The sequence below is a fragment of the Oxyura jamaicensis genome, chromosome 2 (assembly GCF_011077185.1).
Source record: "Oxyura jamaicensis isolate SHBP4307 breed ruddy duck chromosome 2, BPBGC_Ojam_1.0, whole genome shotgun sequence".
Lineage (NCBI taxonomy): Eukaryota > Metazoa > Chordata > Aves > Anseriformes > Anatidae > Oxyura > Oxyura jamaicensis.
The window spans coordinates 50303218-50330775 of NC_048894.1; the positions used below are offsets into that span (position 1 = coordinate 50303218).

Consider the following 27558-nt stretch of genomic DNA (forward strand, 5'->3'; position numbering starts at 1 on the left):
AGAAAAGAAAAGAAAAGAAAAGAAAAGAAAAGAAAAGAAAAGAAAAGTAGTTCTCAGTAAAAGCAAGCAGGCCTCACCCTTGCAAAATGTGTTATTAATAAACAGCATCAGAGAATCCCCAGTTTCACTGTTACTGAGTGGGTTTCCTTGCTATAGGACCATTTAATGTTTATCAACATAAGACTCAGAACAGTGACCATGCATAAGGTACTTCACTCATAAACCTGTTTCATTATGCAGCAGCCTGGCAGCTGCTTACAGGACACGTAGAGAGTGCTGCAGCCTGCCCAGAGCATTTGCATGCCTGTATAGCTTCTTGGGAGCTACCATAAGAACAACTGATGTCAGAATTTTCAGAAGTTTAATTCACTTCCACCAAAGTGATGTATCCCATCATGTACAGTGTATACTTTATTCTATAGGTTTTAATAGAAATTTTAAAACATACGTTAACACAGACTACTTATACAGGCTCACACTGTACGTTAATATAACTTCACACTGTGATTGAAAACTTCAGTTAGACTTCTCCAGATTTGTTGGTCAAAATAAAAATAGAAGGACGTGACAGGTATTGGAGCTAACGAACTTCCTTAAATCTGAGCCATGAGGCTGGTTAAGCATGCAGTGTTTAAATGCCCGAAATCAGATTTTCTGCAGTGATGGAGGCTTACCCACTTCTCACTGCTTTAGAGGTGGAATTTTCTTCCATGGTACATTAACAGCAGGACTAAGAAGGCAGCACTCCAGATCGGAAGTGAATGCTACCCCATTAAAAAAAAATAAATAAAAAATGAGGCCCTGACTCAAAGAAGCTTTTACTTGTCTGATGGTATGCTATTTCAGTATGTATTTTCCACTCTTTGCTGGAACAAGGCTGGTTCACAGTCCATCCAAAATGCTGGGCAGCAGAAAAGAGGTGAGTTATCTCACACATATCTGGTACCAAAAGACAGCCCAGCCAAAGTGCCGCAAGATAAACCCCTGGCTGCTCCTACCAACGCGCCCAGGGCTGCCAGCAATTGTAAGGGATGTGCTCTAACCCCCTGAAATAGGCACTGGACTGCATGGTAGAGTTAATTTCACTGCTCCTGCACTACTCAGACAGGAAATAATTTTCAATAATTTGTCAGGATTAACCTTTTGATACAGCGTAATTTTTTCTAGATTTAGAGCACTTTATAAAGGTGCAAAGGTTCATTTATATTAAGCAAATGCTTCCTCAGCAGTTTGACAGTAGCAAAATTCTGATGCTGAGAATAACTACCACTCTGCTGTTTTAATCTTTACTGCAATAAAACGAAGTTTGGCATTTCAGCATGATTCACAGTTAACTATCATTCTTATTTAGCTTTAGAAATGTTAAACAGCATAATTAACGGGGTTACTCATGGGTTTACACATTCTAGATGTAAAGATTTATGTGGATTCTGCATCACCAAACACCGAAAAGTCATTTGTAGCCATGTGTTTTAAACCTGCCATTACAGTTGCATCATATCCAGCGCTGCCAAGCAGAATGAGTCAGAACACAGAGAGATGCTCTTACTATGCTCTTACTTATCTAAGGTAATTAATAGAATACAGTGCTGGTTCATAATTTTCAATTCAAAATCCAGCTGTTTATAAGCACATCAACAAAAATGAAGTTTTAAGGCCTGCTGTTCACATGCAACTTTTATACTTTCTCGAAAAAATAACCCTAAGAAATCTACAGCAGATACTCAGTTTTCAGCCATTTAACCCATCTGCATTTATATTTAAAATGCTTTTATTCATTCTGATAAGGTAGGCAGGTATTTTTAACCATGTCATGATGCATGTTTAAAAATTGATTAAAATACTCCTACAGCATTTCCATTCGAAGACTACACACCGTACAAACTCTTCTGCTGTAGCAAGCCCCAGGTAACACAGTGCCAAAGCATTTTACTGCAAAACAATCAGATCCAAATGTCATCTAACCAGACACTACCATGACTATAAAATATAGCCATCTTTTTTGCTAACACAGAGGGAAAACCCTGCCACACAAACACCACTCTGCATTTTGGAATCCACGTTCATCTTAGGTCATACCCTTATAATAGGGATGCATGAAAATAAATGGGTTTGTTTGGTAAAGTATCGTGTGCCTCATTAGACCTACACTGGGTCTCATTGCAATAAAGTATGTTAAAGAAAAATCTACTGAGGATAAAGATGATACCTAAAAGAAAGTGGTTATTTTCCATTCAACTTGTCAGCAAGAAGTATTTTTATCATTTCAATAGCATTGAAATGTTTCAATAGTACCTAGACACACATAAGAATGTGTCCAATTACTAGCAACATTAGGTTTACTAGCCTTCAAGCTTATTACTTTCTCTACTGGGTTCAACTTGAAATTATTTTCAGTCTTTTATTTTGAATGATACCTTGCTTTGGGGTATGCAAAATATGTAAGTACACTCCAAATTATCAGAATCATCTTTGCAATCAGTTAAATAACACAAATATAATCTCTGACAGAATACATGCTAATCTACCAACTATGACTAATGCCAAATACTTTGCATCCCATACACATTTATATGTTTTTATTTAGAACAAATATATAGACCTCAGTATGGTCCTTTGTAAGAGTGAATGGAACCACGTAGTTAAATGCTTCACTAAAATTATAGCCTTGATACTTGTTCTAAGTCAACTACTTGCACAGGTCTACTGTGTTGCAGACAGCAAGGCAACAGATTCAGAAAACATAGTGCATAGCTGCTATTGTCTGGAGGGAGTGGGAGGGTTTGGTTTGAACTTTTTGGTTGTGGAGAAGGGACAGTAAAGAGAGCAAAGCAGAAGATAGAAAATATCTAAGAGATTTTGTTGGGAGAACTCTGTTTTTAATTCTATTTTTAATGTTTTCTCATAAACTGTAACCTTATTTCTGTTTACTGATTCTGTCCTTGAAGTACAGAAAGTTTAACAGCCATTCAAAAGAAAACATCCCATTAATTAAAAAGCATAGATAATATCCTGCTAAACAAAAAGAAAGTTCTTTAACGACAGAATGGAAGTGAAAGGGAGAAAAGAAAACGCACACACACACACAGAGGAAACATTTGTTCATTCTTCAGACAAAATCTTGGGCACCAGATTCACAACTCTGTTGCACAACAGATTTCTTTTTACAGAAGGAGAGAAAGAAAGAATATTATGTCTTTCAAATATTTGTACTGATCCTTAACTTCTGGCCTGCTATTAATGCCAGTAAATTCTGTGGGATTACAAATGTTTGAAGAGGTGAACAAGCATTTACAAAATAGATATCTTAAGATATGTGTTTTGTTTATCTCTGGAATGGTGGAAGTGAGTCTATCGTCAAGGAGGAGAGGATAAAAGGCATATAAAGACAGTTAAAAAAAAATAGTATTATTATCTATAGAGTTACTTTATGTTTTCCAATACTTATAAAAAGGAATGGCCCTCCATAGACTCTTACCTTGACCACATTAAGATGATTTAAGGCAAGGGACTTAAAATCAAGTTTTAATCACTATTTGTATCAATCAAATATATATACATATTTCAAGCCTGCTTTGTATTTGCACTTAGTTATTTTCTTTAATATAAAAAAAAAAGTCAATTAATGACCTTTAAGACATTTTGATTTGAAATTAATTATCCCCACAATAACTTAAGCACTTTGCCAGAAATACTATTTATTATTAGTGAATTTGGTTATGTTGGTGACCTTGTCCCAGTGTTTAGAATAAGTAGATCTTTGCTGACTACACCCACTCCTTCTTATGCCAAAAAAAAAAAAAAAAAGAAAGAAAAAAAAAGAAAAAGAAAAACAAGCTCTTCATGTCTTCACTTCCGGTTTCCTTCTTAATTTTGAATGGAATAGCTACTACAGTAAGTAAATGGAAAGGAGATACATCCTCTGTAGGACCAGGCTGTCTTTGTCAAATGCTTGCAATTCAGGCATAAATCCAGCAGCCTCCCACCACTGATTTGAACTGTTTTTCTCTGAAAGTTCCACAGTAAACTTACAAATATTTTTTCTTACTGTAATTTCCTCAAGCCTAAGTAAGCTCAGGCTTCAATTTCCTCTCAATTTCAGACTCAACATTATTCAAGAAAATACTCAACTATTAGCTTGAAAAATATATATTTTGTTTGTTTGTTCAGGTGGTCTTTCAGAAAGGAATCTTTACAAATAATATTTTATTTTTATATTTAAATAAAAGTGTAAATATGTTTTACAGCTTTTATCTCCCTGTTCATGCAATCAGCTGTTGTGATTTCATTAATGCATTTGGATATCAAAAAGAAACAGGAAGAAGTGAAACCTACTCAGCAATCATTTATTCCTGTTGCTACAATATTTCTTTAAAAAAATAATAATAATAATAATAATAAAAAAAAAGACATTGCACTATTTTTACACTGGCAACCAACCAAACACAAAACTAACAGAAGTAACAGAAGTGCCAAGTAGCCACACTGTGTACTACAAAACCTGATCCCAGAACAGATGTCATTCCATACGCATCTACATCACAGCACAAGACACCTTATGCTGGTATCTTGACTCATTCCTAACACTGAAATCCTCTGCTGGGACCACTTCAGTCTTTGTATAACCTGTACACCTCCTTATTTGCCCACAGATGCAGGACATTAGAAAGATTTGGTTATTCCATCACAAGAAGCCAAAGGGCCACTGACATTGGACCAGACGGGACAAGGAGAGACTCCCCATGCAGCTTGGAAATGGGTTTCCATTGCAAGTTCTACACAAACAAACAAAAATAAAATAAAATAAAAAATCACCAAATCAAAAGAATGAAAAATCTATTTCCTTTCTTGATCTTCCAACTCACGTCTCCATGAGGACATGGAAGATGTGGAGCTGTGCTCTGTTCTCCACCCAACGCAGCATGGGCACTTGTCTCTAGAGCTCTAATCTCACCTGGACCAGCTTCTCCTTATGCTTGTAATGTGCCCCGCAGCAGAGCACAGTGCAGCACTGGGACTCAAAAGGTGAGCAGAGCAGCATTAATACCTTCAGTGACAGATTAAACCATACTCAAAATGCTGTCGACCCACCCTAGCTCCACCCTTGGTATGGGACTAAGGGAAAAAGGCTGGCCCAGAGGGACCTGGTGCCACCAGCAAGCCTGCAGGATGTTGTGCTCCCCAGGAGGATGGCTGCCCCTGTGCACAGCTGCTGCAGCTGAATAGCTCTGCTTCTCCATGAGCCCAGCCACCAGGTGCTTTGCCAGTGCTGATCTGAATGGTTAACATGGTTAAAAAACATTTAGGAGATCTTCCGGTTGCACCAAGATGGAAATCATCACATCATGACTGAAAAAAATAAATAAATAAATAAATAAATAAAAATCTTGCCTTTATGACAGAGCAATAGGTGATAGAAGGATCACTGTGGTGTGTGAAAACCACATGAAAGAACAGCTATTTTTAAGAAGAGAATCAACTCCTTCAGACTCTGAGCTAACACATTTCTTCACCTTCTACTGAGAATTTTTTCCCATCATGCAAAAACACACAGTAAAGACCGCCAATTTAGAAAAAGTTCCTCAACTTGAGCTAGGTAATTTCCTTAGTCAGACTGTCAGACTTCTGGTTCCATGTGTTGTCTCACTATGAATAGTTTAAATTACCACTATTTAAAGCTACTTGATATTTAGTTTTAGTAAATTAATAACTGTTTAAATTCTCCAGAAATATTTTTTTTTTTAACCCAAGAGTTGCAATGTAGGAAAAATAAAATAGATTCTCGTGTATATAACAAAGAAGAATGATCTCTGCTTTATACACTAGATCTATCCATAGAAATTTAAACTTAATAACATCATGTCATTATTTCTAATTTCAGACACACGTCAATATGTAAAGGTTCCACCTAGATATATATGAGTGCTGGTAACAGAAGACAAGTTTCATTTCAATTTAAATGCTCACAAAAAATATTGTTCTTCTCAGACAAGGGAAAGGAATTAAAAGTGGAAAACCTTCTTATGGATTATTTAAACATTAACTGCAAAGTTGAGAAATAATGCATTATATAAATCCAAAAAGACACAGCTAATGATAAACATCACTGGGACAGCACAGTGGTGCATGTGTTAAAGTGCAGGACTTGAACACACCAGTCAGACTGTATGATACTACTATCAAAAGTAAAATTCTCATTTGAACTCCTTTAAAAGTTTTTGTTTGGTTTTGTTTTGCTTTGGGAAAAAAAAATAAAAATAAAAATCTCCACAAGGTACTTTTAACTGGATAAAAAATTGAACTATGGACTCTGTCAAAGAGTATTTTTTTTAATCTTTATAAAAAATGCTGAACTGATCTTTTCACTTCTTCACTTGAGAGAAATTAGAAAATACTGTTCTCCCAAATGATTTGTTTCTTAGGAAACACCACCTCTCAAAATGCAGTCCTGGTATCACTGGATTCAGAAAGACTGTTATCACAAGATTATCCTTTATTCAACACATGAGAAATCATTCTTCAATATTTACTGAACAAGAAAAGACCTGTTAATAAATCTGATACTTCTGCAATATTCAACTCCCATCTGATACCTTGGACCAGACTCGATTAATTGGAGATATTTGGTGCACTTCAGTAAGTTTAAGGGATACTGTTTCAACAAGAGGGGCTCTAGATTATTCTCTTTCTCCTTTCAGCATTGCTTCAGTGATCCAGCACAGAGAGGTTTCTGCAAAGCTACTGAGTGCTCCCAGAAGCTCTCTCCTCCCCAGGCTCACTCTGAAGGAGAGAGGGCAGCTTGCAACCAAGCCATCCATCACTCTCCCTAATGAGAATTTGGAACACATCCACTTCTTTCGAACAGCCTTGCAACAATGACACAGTCTGGAGAATTCTGTTTACACAAATAGCTAAGCACAGTGGCAAAAGGGCCACGTACCTGTGACTTGCTCTTATATTTCCACATCATCAGAAAAATCAGCAAACAAGCATAGGTAAGCTGTTCTTCCAAAACCCACAAGGTTAAAACAAAGCATTTTTTCTAGCTACTCAAACTCAGGTATAACGTGAGATTATACCAGAGAGATTCTTGCTGATTTCTGCCCCTTTTTCTTTGAGGCTACTGGCCACAAACTAGTAAATAGAAAATGTAGAAACTAAATGCTTGTGTGAAAGACTTCTGATACCCAATACATTTGTTTATGAATAGACCCAGTCTTGTAAGCTCACTCTAAAATGATTGTGCAAATGACATCTGCAGAGAGGATGATGCCCGTGGAGGCATTGCAACCTCACTTACTCAAACTAAAGGGTATCCTACAGCAGACAAAGGGTTTGCCATTCAAGAACACACTTTGTAGAAGAGAAATAGTGGGGATGCTAATCTGTCACTGCTGCAAAACATAGAGAAATTCTTGCCAGATTCAGCATAGTTCCCTGCAACATTCTTCTCAAGCTAAACAAACAAGAATAGTCAGATGCAGCACTGACACAGACAGCTTCCCCTACTTACACCCAGACCACTGCTGTCTAGTTTTGAGTCAGCCTGTGCAGTAAGCACTGACGCTTGAATTTTCCTGGGAGATCAGCATCACTGATTCTAAACAACCAAAGTACACCAGTTCTCTTTTTCTTTCCGAATTTGTTGCAGGTGTTCCCCAAAGCCTACTGGATTCATCCTTTCTGCCCAATAAAGTGCTTTTTCCCTCTGGCTGTTTTAGGATGTGCAGAGATGATGTTTATTTTCCTAAATTGATATACACACCTATAAAAAATAGTCTTAAAAAAAATCCTGAGCTGCATCTTGGAAACTAAAGTTTCCTTCTATAGACCAGCAAATCATCATTTTTGTCAAGCAATGAGAACACCTAAAAACTGGATTTTTGTTTTGCCTTATTTTTCTCTTTGCATATACAAGCCCCCAGTGACTCACATCAGATTCTAACAGCACAGACAGACTTCCTTCTGTTGCTTCTTTTTGAAGAGAGCATTAGCAGGTGACAACCCCTGCTCCATTGATGCTGTTCAAAAATTTAACAGGGCTAATGCAGATTAGAATCTGATTCCACATCTTTTGTTAAAAGGTACTTTCTATGTCTGATGCTGATGCACCAACCCATTTGATTGGTCTAGTCTTTACATATTTAAATCTAGAGTGCATTAAACTCAAGTTCACAGAACTTATGGAATATTTGTTTGTGTTACTACCAGCTATATCATCTCTAGATCAAGATTTGTAGGAAAACATTTCCACTAACTAGATATTATCTGGGTTTGCATGCAATCTGCAAATCGAACCCTGAAAGTCGACATTAAAAATGCTTCCAGTATGTGTAATAACCAATATCTGTAATAACCCTATTCTGAATGCCTCTCCTTTCAGCTGTGACATCACAAATCCCATTATGACTGTACCCCTCCTTGTCTGTCAGGTTTATTACATCCAGGCATGGTGGCAGCAGCCTCCATCTTACTGTGCTGTACCTATACATCTCACTCAGCTAACATGGAGGGAGAAAAAAAAAAAAAAAAAAAAAAAAAAAAAAAAAAAAAGCTATTTTCATCATATTTGGCATAGCTTGAGGACAGCAGTACCAGCTCTTTCCAAACCTACTTGAAACATCTGTTCTGTTTTTTCCCCCTTCCCAAAATATATAATCCAAAGAAAAGATTAGAAAAGATTTAGCCCTTTGATTAATACCATAAGAGTCGTTTTTAAATTTACCTTTGAAATTAAACGAAAACAAAAATAAACCTATGGCTATCTGGGAAATAACTTTTTAAATGAATAAAGCAGCAGCAAGTATGCAAAAAGGCATGATAATTTTCTGCTACAAATGCATACCAAAATAGTAATGATGCAAGAATCAGAAGATTCTCTTCAAATTCGCTGTTCCATCAACACTTCATGGTAAGTAGTAGACAATATTCTTTTTTTTATTTGGTTATACTAGATAAAGAGATAAAAATCAGCTGCTGTATTTTCAGCCTACAAGGACAAACTACCCCATTCTGCTGATTCTCATACTTACTACCTGACTCCCTGAGGAATGAATCCTCCCAACCCTCCTTTGGCCAACACTGTCAGTATGCTCTAGAAGGATGACAGTTTTTCAGCTTTATTCCAATGAATAAAGCTCTAGAAAAAGTTTTCAGCACCTTCAGTAACTACAGCATTCAAACTGTAGCTGAAATTCAATAAAAGATAAAAATGCCTTTGTGGAATGAGAGGATGGCAAGGACTTCTCTTTATGTGCACAGACACAAGCCCTGCCAGTAAGGAACAAAGTTCTGGGGCAAAAACAGATTATTGTATTAGAATAGTTTAGTCCAATTCTGTATAGCAGTACAAAAGTAAAACAAAAAATAAAGAGAACACTATCAATTATAATGGAATGAATGGAGAATACAACAAAAACAGCTATGTCAATTCATAAATATGTTATTTTCTCTCAATAGGATGTAACAACAAGAAAATGGAAAACAAACAATGAAATAAATGAAGGTATCAGGTGATTCTCACACATGGCACCTTTACGCTCACAGCCTCTTTAAAGAGACCATTGAGGGGAGATGATGCCATGTTCTGCAAGATCCTCACTGGCAGAAGGCCGGCAGGACGCAGTTATCTCTTCTTTGACAGCAACTGAGGGACATTGGAGGCACCCTCCTCACATCACCTTTTGAACCTCAATAGGTTGAAAACAAACACATTTCTTCACCTGAAGTCAGCTGTTAAATTCACTGCTACCGAGCACAATGAATAGTACACGTTCCCATTGGTTGAAAAAGTGATTGGAATAAAAATCAGAGATTATTAACTACAAAGATGCTTCCATGCTTACAAGTCCAAGACTCACAAGCCATAGACCACTGAAAGCTGAGAAGATCCTGGGAAAACAGCAGTACAAACTCATCCTCTTGTGCTCTTCCTGAAGCACCCACAATAGCTCAATGAAGATCCTGAGCATAACAGCGTTCAGTCAAACCGCTTATACCCACTAAGATAGAGATCTTGAGCTACCAATGACATTGCCATTGTCTTTGTGTTTACTACATGCCTTCAGATGTTCCATAAAAAAAATCACGATTTAATGCATTTGTCACTACTTTTTCCTCTGAAAATAGGAAACTTTGATCAATGTTGCTATTCCTGCCCCTGAGATGTTCCTTCTCCTTACCAATAAAGTCCTTCCTTTTATAGATACTCAGAATGTCATTTTCATATTCACACTTTCAAACCAGCTTTAGATGCAAATAACTATGTAAAATTATTGTGGAATAGGCATTGCAATTCCCAGACAATGCAGATCTTAACTGAAAATTTCCCTTCTCAGAAGACAGAGAACAATAGGGAGATTGATACCTTCCTGGTACTTCACTGCCCTGCATTTCAGAAGCATTTTTGGATCAGAGGTAAAAGGATCCAACCCCTGAAGCAACAAAGTAAAGTCTATGCAGTGCTGAAAACAAAATAAGCATTCCTAGCACACCACCATGGGCTCAGGGAAAGGATGCCCATTTCCTACACCCATACAAAAACAAGCTATGTCCATTGTAACCCAGGCAGGATACCACTGAATGAGCAAGTTTCTAATAAATTGTAACTTTAATTAATCATGAGAAACACAGTTCCATGGACTGAGGACTTGTCAGTTTAACTATTTCCTAACACGGTCTTCCCCTACTGTGGTAATACTTCACTCCTGCAGTGCACAAAGTCTCACCACAAAGAGAATAAATGCCAAAGATTTTTATTCTTCCTTCCCCCTTTCTAAATTATATAAATTTGCACTTAAAGTTATTAAAATACCTCAGGACCAGACAACCTCAAGCAACTAATCAAGTCAATTGCAGCATCATAGCCCTCACCAGCAGTGTTGCCAGATGCTGAAAAGAGCTTACAGTGTGGTTACCTGGGATTATCTCATCAGAGCCTTTAAGAGAATGAGATAGACTGACCATCTCTCAATTGGATTAACTGCTGCAGAGGTGACAGTACTTCAAACCTCATTCCAAAGGTCAGACTCTTCCCAGCCAAGAACAGAACAAGTGCATCCACTTCCCCTGCCCCTCTTCTACATCATCAGGACCACATACTGAGAGAAGCTGGCAAGAATTAAAACAGGTCCTGCAGATCTATATTTTATGTGGACGGTACACTGATTTCCCAACCCAAAATATAAAGAGTCATTGAAACCCTTGGACACTTGCCCAGGCATATGAATTTACTGGAACAAGTCCTCAGCATTAGGATTAATTAAATGCACGAGTCAGGACTTGCTTATTCACTACAGTTTCTAATGGTAGTCCCCAGTTTTGAAACACCTAGGAATGCTAAGTCCCAGAGACTACAGGCAAATAGTTACACTCAGACCCAATCATCCACAAATCACTGACGACTAGGGAAGTAGACAGTGCATTGACACTAAGTCTTGGGGGGAGGGAGGGAATAATTGAACATACTACACTGATGGATAGAGATGCTCAGGGGACCACTAAACCAAATATTCCAACAATATTTTCCAAAGGGGGGGTGGGAGGGGATTTTTTTTGTGTTTTTGTTGTTTGTTTTTAAATGAGAAACCAGCAATACAATTGCTTTAACTGTCATTGACAGAGTCAAGTATAGAAAAAGGGGAGGAAAAATGCTTAGTAAAGCAACAACACACTATTTTTCTTATAAATTAAGACATGTAGCATAAACTGACTACAAATGAAACACAGTAAGCAAGAGAGGTATTTCCCCATCTTACATACAGCATTCGCACTGGATTCTTACTACCAAAAAAAATCCAAATCCTACCTCATACATATAGTTAGACAAAAGCCTAACTTCATGTATTGAAACAATTTCCTATCTCATCTAAAACAGAGGCCTTGGTATAAAACAACCCTATTGTAAATGAATAGAACAGCCAGAGACAATTTGGTAACATAGAAAACTAGCTGGAGGGCACTATACCTAGCATCCAGTTAAGAACCAAGAACAGAGCCATTTTTACACCTCATATACTGAAACAACTTGACCAGTTAGACCAAAACAAACCCATTTTCCCTAAACATCAAAATACCTCAAAATCTTGATACAATTTCCTGAGCCAAGTAGTTACTTTATAACACAAAATTCTAATGACCTGTCAGAGACATGGTGCAAGTATAATGAAACATGAACAGAATAGAGAGATGGCAAAACACTAAACACAAAATAAGGAGAGTAATAATGAAAGTTAAGAAAAGAATATACTGATCCTCCAGTTGCATTTCTACCAATGAATTGTCTTTTAGGTGCCCAGAGGTCTCCAAAGACTTTATAGAACATATAAGCTCTCCCTGATGATCAATGTTAGAGGAAAGAGAAAAGAAAACAAGTTCATACTTATTGTTACAAGCTTTTGGGATATGAAAATCAAAATTATTAATATCCTTGTAGCTTTACTTGTTCTTTAAGCAAATAACCTTCGCTCTCAAATTTGTATTTAGCAAACAGCCACTCTCAATATATTAAAAGGATGTTTATCAGACAAAGCTTTGGGACATGAAATTTTGCTACGTTAGAAATTAAACCCTCATTCTTTCTCACCCACAGCATGCTCTCTTATGTTTACCCCATCAAACAAAACAAAAGAGATGATACAAAGGTTTGCATCGTACACAGGAAAAATCTACTTGCAAATGGAAGAAACTCAGGCAGTTGTCAGAAAACAACACAAAGTACCACTGAAACAAATTCTCAAAGCTCATAAACTAAGGATCCCTGCAGGAAATGTGAATAAAAGGTCAAAGATAAATACACTAGCTTCCTTTAACACCCTGCCCAAAAGTATGCATGCATGCATACATACATATGCATACAGATGCTCTCCCTTTTATTTGGATTTCTGGTTTCTTTATTCCATTTTGATATATGCCATAAAATCCATATGCTGAGAAGTCTTTAATGTCAACTAAGCTTTTCCCAAAAAATCCATCCTCTCACAATTCTAGCATATAGAAGTTTTGTATATACCATATGTGTTGGCACTTAGAATTTGTTTAAGATTTAAAGCTTGTAATATATACAAAAAATACCTCAAAACTGCTTTGAAGTATGACATTTAAGCAAATCAAGACAAATATCCTCAAGCTCTGCAAGTTGTTAGACAAACAGAAAGAAGTTAAAATAAAGGTACTACTCCTCTTACTACTACTACCAAAAAAAAAAAAAGTGTTTTTTTTTCCTTAACATGTTTGTATTTAATATGTAATTTAGGAATGCAGGAATCACAAGTGTTTGTTATTGGGGCACATCACTGGTCCACCCGCTTCTAAGAAAATTAAAGTGTGATGTTAAACTAACCAACAAAATTGTATTAGATGTCTTCACAAAAAGCAGAGAGATTCATTTCAGTTGGTGGCACATATTGCCTATATGAACCTGCCATATAGCAGAAGTGCACCTATTTGCAGATCTTGTGTCTATTTTGTAGTCCTGAAAACATACAACATTTCATATTTTACTACAGAGATACTACTCTGGCAGCAGGCTGGTGAATCTGATACACAGCATTATTCGAACTGATATGTCTAGCTTAGATTTTCCTACTCAAACTGCAAATTGGAGGGACAGACTAGATCACATAGTTCCACACAGGCATGTTCATGCCACTTCTTGCATCCTCACAATTTGACTTAAAAAACAGAAGGAAATTTAATGTTCCCCAGAACTGCTCTACTAATTAATACATTAAAACAAGAAGTAAAAGATCTCAAGGCTACTATACTCATGCCCCAGTTCTAATGTACTTTATTAAGCTTTCAGTAGGTGCACCCAGTTTCTAAATAATAATAATAATAATTAAAAATAAAAATAAAAAACAACCCCACAAATGTTAAATACAATCTATATTCACATGAATTTGCATGTGGATTCCTAGTTAAAATGATTCTTAATAAGCACAGTAAGATTACCAGCAAGTGCATTATTACTCTGCATTCATCAAATATGCATATTTTTCTGCCTTTTTCTCCTGCTTATCTTTCCTGTTTGTAATGTTAGACTTCTGTGCTATGTAAATGAAAACATTTAATTATGCAGAGCAAAGGGGAAAGGTTTACATTATTATAATTGAGTTAAAATTCTTTTTGCTTTAAGCTCAAATACTGAGAAGATAGCTGAGAATCTGTTAAGAATTTCAAAGTCTTAAACTGCTGCTTTATAAATTTTAAGAGGTACACGTGAACAATTTGAAACCTTTTGATGTTAATAAAATTACTGTAATGTATGCAGTTTTCATGGCTAAAATTAAAAGAAGTCTGAAAGCTTAATGCAAATCCAAGGTGCGAAGCAAATTCAGAAAGAAGTTGCTTGCTTGTTACAATTTTTCAACTCTTGTGGTAACCTGAAGAGTCTCACTAGTGATTTATAATTGCTCATGAACAAATGGCTAAGTAAGCTAAATGTAAAAATATCTCAAGAAAACAGCACCTCAAAAGCAACCTCCTCATAGAAAGAGGTCTCCTTCGGTTGAAGGAAAAGCTATTGTTCATAGCTACAGGCAGACAAGTAATTATCCCATTCAACGGTCAGTGGATGGACATTGAAGATTACAGCCATTTCAAACAGATAGATGTCTTAAGTCTCCGACACTTGATTATTCAGCGACACTCAACAAATATGCCAATGCCACAAACAGTAAAGCAGCATGTCAAAGAATGATAAGTTTTAGTAAGATTTTCATTGAGTTTCATGCTAAAACAAATAATCAACTTCACTTTCTACTGGTGTACAGAAATATAGAAAAGTCCACCAAGGTGTAAACACTCGCACAATTTGAAAGGAGGTAAAAGAAGGCTCCCCATCTTCCACTGGCTCCACCTGCTGCAAAGCTGCCATTTCTCAGTTTTGAAATTCTGAGTTTAGAAGGAAAGTTAAAAAGATAAGAGATCACCTAGACTGTGAGATGATAGAACATGTTGGCTATTTACTCACATTTCATAATAAGGTGGTAACCTTTTTCTCAGATCAACCTCAGCACATTTCTGGTGTCCCAGCTACAGTGATTTGCTTTACTGAGACACAATCACACAATTTGCAAGCATACACACACTTATTTCGTTTATCATTTCTGAGATGTGCTGATAGGTACCCTTCAAAGCTTCAGACATTCTCTGCCATATAACAAAGGCACTGTCTTGCTCCCATGCCACATCAGTGCTAAGCAACAGAAAAGATTTAAGCATTTTGAGGTCAATATTTCCAATGGAAGCCCTCGTCTCTTCACCATGCCTCCCTTAGCTGTTCAAGTCAAACTCCATTGACCCTCGAGGTTTGAGATCTTCCAGGCTTCCTCAGGCACTGAAAAAAACAGCAGCCTCAAACACTTAATCAACTGCTCATTAACACTGAGATGGTGATGGTGCCAAAAAAAATAATAATTGTGGGTATCTTCTTCTGGTGCTACAAAAAGAGATGGTACTGACTTGGTTGCTCATCCCAAACTTGGGAGCATCTAAGAGCAGAACACAGGCTCAGAGCTGTAGTAGTGGTGCCACAGTATCACCATCTCTGAGACACTGGGGAATTATTTTGGAAAAAGGATTACAGAGTCATACTACCCATTTGTCATACTACCCATTTCAATTATGATTGAAAATTTGCTTTCCACTATAGGCCCAGTTCTAATACTTCTCTCGAGGGCAGAGATGGATGAAATTACTTAGCTAATTACAAGCGTACATACTTGTAAACATTTGGCTGTGCTACTAATATTGGGTTACTTGGGTTCTGAATGCAAGTAGATTTTTTTAAGGTTAAATGAATGTTACAGTATCCAGCCTTAGCTCCAGCCTGAGCCAACATTTCTATTGGGTTTCCCACCTGGCACAGCCTACACCATGTATTGCACTGCACATTCTGGAACCTCTGCCTCCCTTGCTTCTTCCCCACCCCCCCCACAAGAAAAACCTCACACCCCTGAAGGCATTAAAATGCATTAAGCTGGATGACTGCAAAATGTCATGAGTCCTCACCGACTCCACAGTTTAAGTGTGGGTTTTAATAGAGGTAATATTTCTTCATCGCCAGCCAGTGCAAGATTTGTTACCTACACAATGACTCAACTATGACATCTTTTATGAGTGATATGTTAAACTAATTAACATTAACCTAGCAGAAGAATTGGGCATAAATTGGGGACCATTTCAGTTAAAGATACAGAGAGCTTCTATACTGATAATTTTCCCTAAACAAAGGACTTTGACCTTTGAAGTGTGAGATTTTATTTTAAAATTAATATTAACTGATGCAGAATTTCTATGCTGATTTTTTTGGAACATGATTTCTTTTTCATCATAGAATATTAAGGAACATAAAGCCAGATGCAGTTAGTTTAGCAATTCTAAATCCAAGAATTGAAGAACCAAACATGTCAAGAGCCATAACGAAGTTATTAGAAAAAATAAATATATTAATATATTGTTATGCTTAATGGATTGTTTGTTCCCCTTTCCAACTGGGGGGAGGAAAAAAAGAAGAAGAAGAAAAAAAAAAAAAAGCAAGCCAGTAAAGCATATAGATTTTGTCAGCTCTGCTACACAGAAAGCATGGCGTTCGACCCAAGTCCAGATATCAACTGTTCACAACAGTATTTCTCAGGATCTCAGTTTCTCATCTTTAAACACCAAGGCAAAAGGAGGATTAAGTCAAAATTAATTGAAAATATGTATTACAATACTTGTCCAACAGGTATGGCAATAATTTACCAATGAGTGTACCCTGGCTTTCTTTACAGAGAAGGTAGACATGCTAGGAAGATGCATGTCCCTCAATAGCTGCTAGCAAGCATCCTTCTGGCAAGCATTTTTATGCCACATTCAACCCTTGCCTCTTCGCAGAGCTTTTCTTTTATGCAGAAAGAATTGATCTTGCCTGAGCAGAAGTAGAGGTACCCTATTTCCCTTTCTGTGTTGTGCAGTGATGGCAGTATATGATCCATAACAAGCTCTTGCCAAAACATTAATCCAGGCACTGACCTGAAATAACAGGGTGTAACTTCACATTCTCTTCAGCCTGGAAACATTCACGCAATTTAAAAACAAGAATGAAAACATCCCCCTTCTCTTATACAAATCATATACCATATACCACTGTCCATAGGAGAAAAGAAATAGGGAAAATACTGCATGCAAATGGTTCTGGGAACTCTTGAGTTGTCTGTACAGCACTGTTCACATCAAGCTTACAGAGGCCTAGGTTACAGCTCTTTAATTCAGCAACTATAACTTGGGTCTTGGATACACCATTTCTGTTACATGAGAGCAACAAGTCAGAGAGCTCCCCTTCCCTTCACGTTCAGAAGCTATCTGAACAGATGACAATGTGTCTGCAGATCCAAACTTTACATTTTTTTTATTTTTAATAATGCTATAGACATTTTTCAGTGTCTAGAATATGCTCTCTTACACAGAGTCCAACTGTGCTTTACAACATTGTACCAACAATTTAAAATAAAATATACACAACTGAAGATGCATAACACTGGGCAGCAGTCTCACGCATACATGTCTGCAAAAGAATACTCTGCTTCTTTTCTGCCCTACTCTCCCTCAAATCTGTTGTATCTTAACTCACTGCCTTTCGCAACTGAGTTCAGGACAAAAACAAAACCAACCAAACAAACAAACAAAAACTACTTCAACTGCAACATGTGATCCAAGGTCAAAGCAGAAGATTGATTTATGTCGTTTTGCAAATGTGAAGAAATCAATCTATGAATGGTTCTGGTCTTTATTTGCAAACATTTTTCTACCTGCCTCAGAAACCCATCTGCACTGCATGAAGTCCACAGCAAGCAATATTCTGCACACAGATTTGGTGGTACTCAGGGCAATTCTTAACAAAAATTTTAAAGCAAGATCAACCAATAATTAAATAAATAAATCTTCTCTTGATGTTTCATATATTACACTGTGCATAATTTAAAGCAATTTATTCTATCAAACAAACATATACATGTGCATATACATGTATACATGCACACACAACAAACCAGATCAATTACTAGCTGAAAAATACTTTTCTTTTTCTTTAGTATTTGTCATAGCTCTGCTTCAGATATGCCTCACTGCTCTTCAGTCATTTCTTTTAAGAGAAAGCAGGAGAAAGGGAAGAGTTAGCAGCATGCCTGAGATTGAGATAAAGAGTTTTACAACTAATTACAGTGGTATTCTCCCAGTATACCACTGATCACTACTAATTCAATAGTCACTTTTCCATTATGTCTTTGTCCGATAAGGATTTGCACACAGGATGTACTAAAGTAAAGAAACAGATTGGTAAATTGAAACAGGGCATGTATTTCAAGTAGCTGGAAACTCAAGTAAAAGGGAACACTGCACAGAATGCCACTGACACAAAATAATAGAAGCAGTGTCTGGGAATGCATTAAACATTGCTTCAAACAGAAGGGGGAAAAAATAGTGTCTCCACTATGAAGCTGCCTCAGGCACCTCACCATTGGTTTTAGGCTATGTGTATGGTGTATGTGCACACATAAATATATATCTAATACACATGTAATTTTAATCTATTATTCTAAAATGCATTTAAACTCATACTTAACACCTTCCTTATATAAAACATTTAAAATGAGCTAGCATCTAATTAATCTTGCACCTAGATGCACCGTGTGGTCCACAACCAGTCTCAACTGATGTTAAGTAAATTGTCTTTTCATTTCTTCAGGGAGCGGGTATGACTTTCTCTGTTGTCTTTAGAACTTCCATTTCATTCCTATGACTGAGCCTACAATGAGCCACTGCCATGAGCATACATCAGGATATAGCCCCTTTCCTCCACTGCCTGAGTGCTGTAATTCCTACAGGAGAGAGACATTAAACCTTCTCCAGCTAATGCCGATAGATGATGTATGAAGAGCAACTGAGTTGAAAATATAGATTTTTTTTACAGGGATAGCTAATTTGTTTTTGCAAGCTGCATTCCCATTTTGGTTTAAAAACATAATCACTCAACTTTTCTCTCAATTTAAATAAAGTTTTTCATAAACATTCCAATCCTCAACTAAATTTGGTTAGAAACACTCATGCATCAAAGTCTTCTGGAAAAGGATGATAATATCCAAATATCAGGTGTTAATACCATGGAAAATAAGCTATTTGAAAAGAAGTGACAGTTAATACAAATCAGATAAACCAATTCATCTTAGATGCAGATTTCAGCCATACACAAAAGTGAAGCTTTAGACCAATAAAGCCACAATGCACTAATTGCTTAAAGGCTATTAAAAAAAACATTTACAAATCTTGAAGCCAAAAAATATCTACATGATAATGAAAAACCTTTTGATTTTAGAAATATGTTTCTTTCAGTCCTTCTTTTGGAAGTGCAATGAATTACAATCTTTTTTAAAAATATATATATATACAGCTAACTTGGTTCTAGATCTAAATCAACGCACAGACTGGTGTAGTGCCACACAGGGCAAGAGCAGCAGTTTGTTTAGACATACCTTAACATTTGCTGCATAGTCTAGGTACCTCCTTAAATATTCTGGAGCCATCACAACTTTTGTTATTTTCAGAACATAAACACAGAGCAACCCCAAAATACCAACTGAAAGCCAGTCTGCAAATGCTGAAAGATAGCCAATGAGATCATCTCAAGACAACATATACAGTCCCTGAACCACTTACCTAAAAATGAATTCCTGTCTTGCACAATATTGCAAAAACAGGCAGAAGAGGCTAACTCATATCCTCAACTCAAGACAACAGTTGCTTTTGGAGTAAACTTAATTTAAAACATGCAATGTTAAAGTAGACATTAATTCACTGTGCAGCATTGAACAAAAACAATTTTATCATTCACCATAAAGAAGCCAATACTGCTGATCCCTGCAATATTTATAACCTGTGTTACAGACATTTAAAGATTTCACTACATTTTCCCATTAGAAATGCCCCGATGGCACAAGCCTCCAGATGCGTAAATTATGACAAACTGCTTCTAATCCATTTCCACAATATCCACCTCTCTGTTCTCTGCCACATCAATCACCTGCTTCTGGCCCTCATTTTCAAGATGCCTCGCCACTTCCTTTCCTCACCTGCCATTGCTGGCTCACAACTAAATAAAATCACATCCTTATCCACGCAGAGGAACTGTTCACGGTGCCCACTTTCTACTTTTCATGACAAATGTCTGCCTTCATCATTACCACCACCACCACCACCCCATCCTCCTGCCATGCCTACAAGGAATCCTACACAAACACGTTGCATTACTTCACTGCTCTCCCTTATCTCAGAAAAAAAAAAAAAAAAAAAAAAAGACAGAAAAAAACAACACACATATATTCGTGCGGGTTTTTAAAAAATTTTACAAAGAAAAAATTTTTTAAAAAAAAGGTTAAGAAAAAAAAAAAAAAAAAAAAAAAAAAAAAAAGCGAAAATTGATAATGAATGCTTAAGATGTCTCAAAATGCAATGTACTTCTTAAGAAGGCAACATTGTCCCTGTATGGAAGTTTAGCTTCCTTTTAGCATTTAAGTATTTAAAAATGCAGCATATGTAATCATTTTTGTTATTTCTAGCAAAAGCATGCACATTTAGATTAGTTATGAGCATTTTCTTCTTCTTTCTTTGTACAGAATTAAATATTTTCCTCACTAATTTAAAATATTCATACATGTGAATAAAGGCATTGCACTTGCAGTAGCCTTATAAACTTTCAGTAGAAGTTCCGTCCCTGTTCTCACACAAAGACCACATTTAATTTTGTGTTAAAATATTCTTAATCTCCCTAGCTTATCCAACTCCCCCTGCCTAACCCAAACATGTCTATGCATTTTAATCACGGAAAGGTCAAGGTATCAAGCGCAATAGCAGACTACCTCAGACTTCATAAATAGTTTGTGACAAGTTTCATGCAATGATGATGAAAGCACAAAATATGTATATATATCAGAATCTGTTGGTGAGTCAGAAAGCTTCTTGTTACATAAAATAAATACAATCAAGAGAAAAAAACCTGTATTCCAAAAGGTATATGCCTGTGTCCAGACTTAAATGATAGCATTTATATAATGTATCTCACATGGTATGGAAGCTTCCTTTTCAAAGTTCTCATGCAGTGTTTCAGAACCATAACTAATAGATTTCAAGTGGCAACTCTCTCCTTCCAGCCTCGGCCAGCATTCCTTCCTCTCTTCTGAAACTTGCTCTCACAAACAAACAAGAAACAAACTTACTATAATGCTTATGCTGATTTTCTAAGAGTAATGTACCTCAAATTATCCTGTAAGGTGATAAACAAGTGAAAGCAGAGAAAAAAAAGAAAATGGCATATTTGCAACTATGATTTCTGCTATATCAGGCTAAATGATTACATGAAATTCAACCAGCACTGAGATAAATAAAATAGAATATATATATATATTATTTATATATATATATGTATATATATACCATTTTTTGGAGCCCAAACTAAAATAATTCCACTGCATCCACAGAAACTTTGAGGCTCTTCCTGACACCTGCAAGCAGAGGGGCCCTATCCCACAGCTCCCACCTCGCCTTCCCAGTGGAGAGCTCAGAGACAGTACTTTCCCTGCCATTCCCCTCACAATTACACAATGCTCAGGCTGTTTGGAAGCCCTTTCAGGGGCTAACAATCATATTTCCAAAAACTGCCTCCCAAAAATTTACTCAGGAGTCACACTGCACCTCCTCATGCAGCAGAGGATGCTCTGGCAAAGCTGCCAGAGTGGGGAGCTCCTTTGCTCTGCACTGTCAGGAGTTGGGGATTCCCTGTGGAAGAGTGAAAGGCAGCAGGCCTTTGGGAAGGCATCCTTGTCCATGTCTTGGCACAGGAACCAGCAGGACACATGCAGGTCTGTGGAAAAGTCTACCTCACCTGGGAGGTCTGGAGCTCATTCTCCCAAAAAATTACTTCAGCTAAAGAGAAAGAACAATCAAAAACTTGAAATGAAGTCCTTATTGCACTTTTCTTTCTAGCTTCCTACGGATTCTTCTGCAGGAAGATATTCTATATGCCTTCTCCTCCATCTGTTGCCTAAAAATATAGAAGTTACTGAGTCTGCCCTTTTCTCCCCTGCCCACTCCTCACAACTCCAAAACTGTATCTCACCCACCCATGACACACGGCAAGCACTTCTTGCAGCCTGTTAAATCTCTTCTCCTTGGGTGCTCTGTTGGCCTGAGACTTCCCCATAGTTATTCCCTCTTCAGCTAAATGGAATAAGACATTTTCTCACAAGACTAAAAGACTTTCTTAACTGAGAGCACAGCTGAAGGGAGGAACCACGTCTCTGAAAGTCTGAATTTGCTTGAATTTGGTTAGTGAAAGTTCTGCTACCAATTTAACTACCACACACCCCAGGGTAGATCTGTGAGCAGGAGTTCGGAGCTCAGCCCCAAGCCCGCGATGCCTGCAAGGACTTCCTTCTAGGACAGCCACAAGCAAAGCAAGCAATGGACCGACTGCAACCACAAACCACCAGAACAACCCTTTTCACACCCTTCTATGGAGCTACAGCATTACAGCTCACATGCCTGAAGCCTTCCTCCCCTGCAGCAGTTCCCAAGCTCCTCAAAAGCAGCTTTCACAGGAGGAAGTAGGTCTGATTCCTGCCTTTTTTAGGGAAGTTTCTCCCCATCACTCATCCCAGGATGATGCTCCTTCACACAGCACTGATCCTCTATCCCTCTGCTTACCTGAAAGCCCACTGCTGCTGCCTCTTTTGCTAGGAATGTTCCCAAGAAAAGGTGCAGGGATGCTTCAGAGTGCCCTGCCTGGAGACACCACGGCATCAGCAGAAAGTGTGCCTTTCCTCACACCAACACTGCACACCTACCCAGCAGGCAGCTATTGTGCTAGAAGTTTCCTAGCTGACCCTACTGTCTCTTTCCCCTCTGATCTTATCTCAGAATATGAGAATACTTCATTTTGTTTTATTGGAAGTAGTCCAAAGTAATTGGAAGACAGATAAATTGTATGCTTCCTCTCTATATCTTAAGAGTTCTGTCACTAAGTTATCATTGTCTGAAATATTCCAGGTATAAACAAAAACAAATATATCTAATAATTTGCAAAATACTTCATTAAATCTATGGCATTCGATCTGCCTAAACTCCCAAATTAAGCCAAGACAAAGGGTTGTCCCTATTTATATTAACTTTAGGTAAAAATTTATTTCAGTTTTTAGTGTTGATGAAAATGAATGGTTTTCATACAGATAAATGAAGTGTATTTTTTCTGTCACAAAGAATAACCACTGTCCAGATTAGGTTTTAAAAAGAGATGCATAAGAAAATAAGGAGAATCCACATAGAAAGCAACAACAGCAACAACAAAATCACAGTTTTGGTTTCCATTAAATACAGAATTAAATGCAGAAATGTAATGACTGGACTTCTTTTCTAAGATGATGCTAGATAGCAACTCTAAATACTTTCATCCAGCACAATCCATTTTTTACTCTTTTTTTTCCTCTTTCCACCAACAGCATAGGACTTTCCTTTTCTGAGACTTCAAATTAAAACTTCCATAAGGCTAGCTTAAGTCATGCAAAGTTTAAAAATTACTAACACAGAACAATATTAAGAATCAAATCTAAGAGTACATTAATTGCTTTTAGTAAGTAACAGAAAGATTATCCTTAATAATCAAGAAAATTAAGAGTAGATCTTGATTTAAAAAGTCAGAACCAGGAAATTAGTACTCTATTTATTGTCTCCTGTATGTCTATTTACAGCTGGAAAGGATAACAAGTGATTATTTGTTCAGATTTCTATTTTGCTCCAAAGTAGGCCAGCCAGCTCAGCACTTTTCTTAAGATTATAAATACTTGTCTGCCCTACATATGGGCTAGACTTAAACCAATCAGATAGTAGAAATACAAGCAAAAGCAACAATTTTCACGTCATTCATTATTGGCTATACATAAGAAGTACACAAAACAAGTATAAAAGCTCAGATTTTAAATCATTTTAATATTTGCTCTGTGATTTCAATAGTTCACTAAGGGGCTCAATGATTTCCTCATTGTTGGATTAACACTTAATCCAGATTTATGAATAATTTGGTGTTCAAGAATAACTCTTTAACAGCTTGTTTTCTCTGCTAGCATTTATTTCTATTTTGTACATCAGTTATCTTATATAATAACGTTTTCAACCCAGAGACTTTCACAGCACTAGATCTGAGATGCAAACAGTCTGCAAAAGTCCTTTAAAATGATACTTTAAAAACATATTAAACAAAATGATTCCTGCAATTTGAGGTGAAATCCTTCTATTTCTCACACCTGAATTATCCATAAAACATTTTGTCACTATTTGGAAGAAGAGACATCAAAAAGTAGCAGGTTGTTTTCCTGAGTTCAACTCAAAATAGTAAGACACCTTTAAATGAAGTAGGCTATTTGGAAGAATGCAATTGTGGAAAATGTTTTGTTTAAATTGTTACTAACTTATTTTTAAGAAGAATTAATTAGTCTGGTTTTCTCAAGAGCTGCTAAGTGCTCCTAGACCCAACAAAGTTATTACCTTGAAAATATCAGTTAACTCTGAAAACAAAATATTGCCACGTTCAGTTTTTTTCCTTTTATGTTTAAGATATACGCATTGCCAAGCCCTTAGAAGGCATTTGTGTCAGACTATACAACTCAAAACTATTGATATACTTCAGCACAAAGGCAAATACAAAAAAAAAAAAAAAAAAAAGGTTAAAAAGCATGTTTGTTTAAAATTAAGACAATGCACTTAGTATTTTGATGTATGAGGCAGAGTATTTTTGCAACAGTCAGAGAGAAGCATACCTTCTGTTAGCTGCAGGACTGCAATGTCAGATGGCAATATAATCCAAATGGTTTGCAGCAGTGTTTTCTACAATATCCTCACATTTCTGCAAAAGACTTCATTTTCTTCCAGTAGCCCGCTAACTTACATACATATCCAAAAGGTAAACGCATTCAGTAGTTGCTTGGTAGAGTTTGTGCCACATCAGTCATCCCCGAGGAGACCCAAGTTGTATTCCACCATTCCAAGGACAATGCAGTATGGCACCTACCACAGACCGACAATTTTGGCAAGCATCCCATTTTCCTGACGACCATGTTTTGACCTGTTTGAGTAAGAGGAAGAAGTTTTAGTACAGCACAGTAACTCTGCCATACCACTCAGGGACTAACATGAAGTTACATTCTTCGGAATAACTTCAAACACTTATTTCTTCACAGATTTAGACACATACTGAGCTCAAAGCCCTGTCACGGTGTTTCACTTTAAAAACATCCCCAGACTAGAGTGTAACAGAAGATTCAAACTGGATGCTGTCGGTTTTGTACTTCCAATGCTTTAGGAAAAGGGCTTTCATATTTCTCTATATATTGTAGTCTTACAACACAGAGAGCACCAAAGTGCCAAGAAAGGAAGGAACATAAAGCCTCTTCACCTGTCCTGGCAGGTATTTCAAAATGTATACTAAAAAAAGCCGCAAGAAGCAAAAACAAAGCTCATCAATCCTCTGAACGGAATTGCATCGGGATGGTGGAGGGGAGAAGTAATGACATTGTTTACAGCAATATTTCTTCCCCCTCTATTCCCAGCTTGGTGTCCCCCCACCCAGCAGCAGAGCAAGCGTTGCTGGGGCTCTGGCAGCAAGCACCATTGCTGATGCTTGACCCAGCAAGGAACAAGCCAAAGCAACCAAAGCTGTGCCTGCCTGTGCTAGTGCTCCTCCTCTGTCATCCCTTCAGCAGCACCAACAGCAACTTTTTGCTTAGGTTGGCAAGGGGAATATGAGGAAAGACGATAAAAGCTTGGGTACTCTGCACAAGAGGGAATAACAATGTGAAAAACAGCATTGGGTCTGCCAAGCTGGAGCTGGGGAGAGCACAAACTTCCATGTCAAGGACAAGGGAGAGGAATTAGAAGCTTTTTAGAGACTGAGGGGTGAGTGTGGACAAAGATAAAGACTACAGGAAAGCAGAAGGTGAACAGTGGTGGATGCAGAAGAATTTTTGTTAGAGGTAATGTAACTATGTAACTGAGTAACATGCATGTACAGCAGACCACAGAAGAATTAATTTTGGAAGAGGGAATGAGAATAAACTTTGATCTTTGTTTGACATCAGGGGAAACCTTAGCATATCTAAGCATGCAGTCGAGGACTTGTGAAATGAAAGATCCAAGCAAAATAAGACTTTTATGGAAAATGCAAGTAGGCATATAGGTAGAAGAATAGGTGGAAAAGACCAGGAAAGAAGGAGAATGTGTGACAATAGGAAAAGGTGGAAAAGTAGAGAGTTCAGAAATTCTGAGAGATCTGAGGAGGGAGAGGGAAAACGGTCAACGAAGGAAAACAACACAGCCCAGGAAAGTAATGGTCTGGGATGAAAAATGAGGAAAAGTGGCAGTGGTTCCATAGCACAGAAAAATTGACAGGGAAATAAGAATACACTAAATTAACTATAAATTAACTATAAAGAAGACACAGAGGAGAACAAGAGAATCACGGAAAGCCAAAAGAGCACGAGCAAGTTTTCAGAAAGTTGCAACGCTTTGCCTGGAGAGCGCGAACACCAGAAAGAGCGGAACAAAACCCAAGGCGACGAAACTTTTGGGGAGGGATGAAACAAACCGTGCTGCGCAAGAGGAGGCAGGCAGAGACGGGCCAGACTCTTCCCCCTGTCCCCCCACCACCAGGAAGGCACTGAGAAGAACGAAGCCCCCCTCATAACACGACCCCCCCAACCTGGCCGGGCGCTCCCGGGGCCGGGAGCTCAGTGGCAGTAGAACCCCGCCGGACCCCCCGGGACCCAGCGGAGCCCCCGGGCTCCGAGAAGTTTTTCCCCTGCTCAGCCTTCCTTTCTACCAGCTCTTCCAAAACGCCCCCCATCCAAGTAAGAAATTCAAAAGGTGTTAAAAGAAGACAGGAGAGCCTGCGGGGGGGGACAAGGTTGGCACACCCCGAGCCGTACCTGAGAGTGCCCCAAGGCACAAAGAGCCCCCGGCCGCAGCCCCGCTCCTCGCACGCTCCAGCCGGAGCGCGGCTTGTGGGGGGGGGGGGGGATGAGGGAGCGCGGAGAGAACAATGAGCCCCGAGACAAAACCTACCTTCGCCTATCCTCAAACTGCCTTAGGAGCCTGGAGGGGGGCTGCCCGCTGTTAGGGAGCTGCGGGAAAGTTGGGGAAATCTCGCCGGCTTAAAGTTGCCGCAGCTGAGATAACCCGGGCGAGGAGAGGGAGAGATGGAGAGAGTTCATCCGAGTTTCGCCTTTTGTTCAAGTTGCCCGAGCAGACAAAGAGCCGGCAGCGGCGGCAGGTCCCCGCCCGCCCCCCCCCCCCCCACCCCCTCGGCGGGGTCCCGCACTGCCCGCGCCCCCCCGCAACGTGCCGCCCTCCCCATCCAGCCCGCAGCAGCCCCGGCCCCGTTTGCGGCGCAAAACTTCCCTCCAACCGAACCTACCCGAAAGAAAATAAATAAATAAATAATAGTACTAATTCAAGGCGGGCGGGGGGGGGGGGGGGGGGGGG

The 27558-nt window shown here is 38.1% G+C and overlaps 1 long non-coding RNA gene across 2 annotated transcripts in view; it reads right to left on the reverse strand.

Annotated features, from left to right (window-relative positions):
* LOC118161329 overlaps nucleotides 1-27371 on the reverse strand; it is a 133456-nt gene extending 106085 nt beyond the window's left edge. For both annotated transcript variants that reach the window (XR_004747950.1, XR_004747951.1), the window contains exons 1-2: nucleotides 27139-27371; nucleotides 24840-25144 (exon numbers count right to left, since the gene is read on the reverse strand). This is a non-coding gene — a long non-coding RNA (uncharacterized LOC118161329). The remainder of the gene's footprint in view (nucleotides 1-24839; nucleotides 25145-27138) is intronic.
* Nucleotides 27372-27558: the final 187 nt, after the last annotated feature.